This window comes from Cnephaeus nilssonii (genome assembly GCF_951640355.1).
Source record: "Cnephaeus nilssonii genome assembly, chromosome: 8".
Classification (NCBI taxonomy): Eukaryota; Metazoa; Chordata; class Mammalia; order Chiroptera; family Vespertilionidae; genus Cnephaeus; species Cnephaeus nilssonii.
Window position 1 is genome coordinate 26,382,470 of NC_137079.1, and position 4,841 is coordinate 26,387,310.

Consider the following 4,841-nt stretch of genomic DNA (forward strand, 5'->3'; position numbering starts at 1 on the left):
GACAGAGAGAGAGACAAGTACTGTCTGATCTCTCTTTATATGTGAAATAAAAAATAAAAAAACAACAACAAGCTCATAGATGCAGAGAATAGGTTGTTAGTTGTTGAGAGGGGGTGGTAAGCATGGTAATGGTTGAAGGGGTCAAAATAAATAAATAAATAAATAAATAAATAAATAAATAAATAAATACATAAATGCATAAATGCATAGGAATGAATTATAGTCATATTTGCTCTAACTGCTCATCTCAGAATTATAAATACACTTTTTTTCTTTAAACATATACCCTAATCCAAAATAATTGCTCATGATTATCTTTCCTTTCTCCATATGCTTGTTTACAATGAAGTCTTCAAAGGGAAATAACCATAGGCATAAAACATTTATTGTCATCATTTGCATAGTATAGATGTTCAATAACTATTTCTTGCCTAGATAAAAAAAAAATTATATCTTCTCAAAATAAGAAGGAAGCCAGTCATAAAAGTCCACATATTGTACCCTGACAGGTTTGGCTCAGTGGATGGAGTGTCGGCCTGAGGAATGAAGGGTCCCAGGTTCGATTCCGGTCAAGGGCACGTACCTTGGTTGCGGGCACATCCCCAGTAGAGGGTGTGTAAGAGGTGGCTGATTGATGTTTCTCTCTCATCAATGTTTCTAACTCTCTATCCCTTTCCCTTCCTCTCTGTAAAAAAATCAATAAAATATATTTTTTTAAAAAGTTCACATATTGTATGATTCCATTTATATGAAATATCCAAAATAGGCAAATCTATAGTGACAGAAAGTACATTAGTTGTTGCCTAGTGCTGGGTGGTTGGGAGGAAATGGAAAGTGACTGCTAATAGATACCGGGTTTCTTTTTGGGGTGATGAAAATGTTCTCAAATTAGATTGTGGGAATGGTTGCACAACTGTGAGTATACTAAAAACATTTTTAGCCGAAACCGGTTTGGCTCAGTGGATAGAGCGTCGGCCTGTGGACTCAAGGGTCCCGGGTTCGATTCCAGTCAAGGGCATGTACCTTGGTTGTGGGCACATCCCCAGTGGGGGGGTGTGCAGGGGGCAGCTGATCGATGTTTCTCTCTCATCGATGTTTCTGGCTCTCTGTCCCTCTCTCTTCCTCTCTGTAAAAAAATCAATAAAATATATTTAAAAAGAAACATTTTTAAAGGGTGAATGTTTATGGCATATACATTATATCTTAATAAAACTGACTAAAAATAAAAAATTAAAATGAGAGCTCACTATTGCTGTTGTATAGAAAATGGATTGAAGGGGGTGAAAGTGGAACTGGGAGGGTTTATAGTCTTTTTAGGCAAGAAGTGATGGTGGCCTGGACTAGGGTGGTAACAGTGGAGCTGGAGAGAGGATGGTTTCCTGATGTACTTTGGAGATGGAATCAGGAGGGTTTGTTTCTGATTAGATGAGCAGATGAGGGCAATGGAGGACTTAAGGATGGTTCAGGAGTATTGGTTTGAGTAGTTGAATGGATAGTGGTGGCATTTACTGAGATAGGGAAAACAAGGTGGTGTAGGGTTGGAGAAAGGAACCGATTTGGGAAAGAGACTCAAGGGTTCCTTTTCACTCTATTAAGATGTCTGTGAGGCATCTAAGTGGAGTTATCAAGTGGGAACTGGATATGTGGGTCTGGAGGTCTGGGAAGAGGTAGAGTCATCATCATTGAAAGAGTACTTACACTCATGCGGTCAGCTAGGCACAGAGTGCACACAGAATGAAGGAGTGTCTAGTAAGAAGCCACAGAATAATTCCATGCCTCTGAGGTGTGTGCAGGGCCTGATAGTTGCATATTTCTGGGGTTCATCATCTAGGGAAGGGGATTGGTGTTGTGATTACTTTCCCTGGGAAAGTGGAATCAGTAGGCCAGCCTGTGGATGTCAGGAGAGGGATGCTGCTGTCTCCTATTCAGGCAGGGTTTGGATTTCAGGAACTTGAGATGATTTTGCTGGGGCTTCCGAGTAAGAGAAGCTACAAAGAACTGTTGCCACGTGGAAGCATCCCAAGATTCCCTGGTTACATCGCATCTTGTGAGCTATAGTATTACTTAAATGTTACTTTTGTTTAATGTTACTCTTTCTGTGCATTTTCCTTTTTAAAAATTAATTGGCTAATTTAAAATTTGATCAGAGAGAGAGGAAGGGAAGGGGAGAGAGAGAGAGAGAGAGAGAGAGAGAGAGAGAGAGAGAGAGAGAGAGAGAGAAATATTGATGTGTGAGAGAAACATCGATCAGTTGACTCCTGCACCCACCTCTACCATGGATTAACCCTGCAACCTGGGTATATGCCCTAACTGGGAATCAAACCCACCTTTCGGTGTACAGATGATGCTCCAACTGAGCCACACCGGCCAGGGCTTCATTTCCCTTTTATTACCCCCAAGTCTTTAAACAATCCTAGTTAATAAAGAGGGAATATGCTAATTGACCATCACTCCATCACAAAGATGGCTGCACCCACCGCTGAGGCCAAGTTCCCATAAGGAGCCTTAACGAGCAATCAGCAGGGACCTGAGGCTATGCCCTCCCCTGCCCCCGTGGGGCTTGACAGGGGACCTCAAGGTGCACTTCCTGTCCTGGTGCTGGGCTAGGGGACCTCAGGCTGCTCCCCCCACCCCAGTGCCAGGCCAGGGGACCTCAGGCCATGCCCCCCACCAGGTGGGGCTTGACAGGGGACTTCAGGCAGCATCCCCTACCCCGGCACCAGGTCGGGGGACCTCAGACCGCACCCTCTGCCCGGCAGGGCTTGACAGGGGACCTCAGGCCATGACCCCCACCCAGCGGGGCTTGACAGGGGATCTCAGGCCATGTCCCCCACCTGGCGGGGCTTGACGGAGGACCTCAAGACACGCCCCCCACCCCGGTCTGGGCTGGGGGACCTCAGGCCACGCCCCCTGCCTGGCAGGGTTTGACAAGGGTAGGACCGGATGGGTCTGGATCTAGCCTAATGGGGGGAGGAGGGGCACGGCTGGGTCTGGGTCTCATGCGATTTTGAGGTGCATGTGGGTGGGTGGGGACTTGACTCTGGGTCCCGTGGTGAGCCCCAGACTCTGACAGGAGGAAGGTTTTCATATACATTTTACTAATTTTCTTTCATCTCTGACACTTCTATTATAGAGAAAGGGCAAATAGCAATATTAAATTATTTCCTCTAATTAATCCCCTTTTAATGTGCACGAATTTTGTGCACCAGGTCACTAGTTTTTATATAAGTGTCCACCCTGGTCTTTGCTTTGCTATGGCCCTCTCCAATCCACCCCACACACATGGTCTTTCTGAAATGTATCTGAAAGCATTTTACTCTCCATTAACTTAACATTTCTTCAATGGAATCCCAGGCCTATGAGAGAGGCAGGAGGTGCACACTGTGAGCCAGACTGCTTCAGTCTTCCTGTGTGCTGAATGCCAACTTATTTGACATTTGGCAAGTTAACTGAACATTCATTGCAATATTCTCATCTCTAAAAAGGGATCAGCTGGGCCGGTTCGATTCCTGGTCAGGGCACATGCCCAGGTTTTGGACTTGATCCCCAGTCAGGGGGCATGCAGGAAGCAGCAGCGGATGGATGTTTCTCTCTCATCCAAGTTTCTTTCTTTCTTTCTTTCTTTCTTTCTTTCTTTCTTTCTTTCTTTCTTTCTTTCTTTCTTTCTTTCTAAAGGGCCAATTCAGGTGCTTTTTAAATATATACATACGTATTTTTTTTAATTGATTTCAGAGAGGAAGGGAGAGGGAGAGAGAGATAGAAACATCAATGATGAGAGAATCATTGATCAGCTGCCTCCTGCACGCCCCACACTGGGGATTCAGCCCGCAACCCAGGCATGTGCTCTGACAGGCAATCAAACCATGACCTGAACTATAGCTAAGTTAGAATGAGAGAAAGAATGCAGACTTTTTTTTTTTCTTAACATGAGATTAGGAACACAAGTAGGAGGTAGGGGGTTGTGAGCTTTGTAATAATTGTTCATAGTTATAAAACACTATGTGCCATGCACATTGTCCATTCATTCCATAAATATTTAGTGAGTCCTACTATGTACCAGGCACTGTTGTAGTGTTTGGATACAGAATACCAATGAACATAACAGAAATCCTTGCCCTAGTGGAGCTTACATTCTAGTGAAGGAAGACAGATAAAAATCAATGAACATAATAAGTAAACTATATAGTACTAGAGGCCTGGTGCACTAAATTCATGCACAGGGAGGGGGGGTCCCTTAACCCAGCCTGTACCCTCTTGCAATCTGGGACCCCTTGGGGGATGTTGGGCCTAAACCGGCAGTCGGATATCCCTCTTGCAATCCAGGACACTGCATGCACCAGTGACCATACTTTTCATACAGGTGAAAGGCATCTTGCTGTTGTATGGGCAGCTACATTTTTTTGCCCTGATTATAAAAAGTAGTACATAACATGATCTTTCTGAGGCAGTAATACCATTTTCCCCATTTGTGGGTGGAAAAACTGAAGCAGAGAGAAGTTAAGTAATTGGCTTTGTCACACAGTTATAAGTGTCAGAATCAGGGCTGACCACAAAACATGCAAGCCAGAGTCCATGCATGTCATCACTGCATCATCCTGTTTTTTCAGTCGTAGAGTAGCCTTGCCAGGTTTTAATTTTTAAATCTAAGAGACTGTTCCCAATATATAGGGTAGGGTCCCTAGGCCTGGCCTGCGATCAGGACCATCTGTAGGGCAACTGGTGGGCGGGGTGATGGGGGTGGCCCGCTGGCACCTGCCCTGGCTGGTGGCCTAGCACTGCCTGCTGGCCGGCTCCGCGTCCCATTTGCTGCTGCCGTTCACCTCCCTCTGAGCATTGAGCGT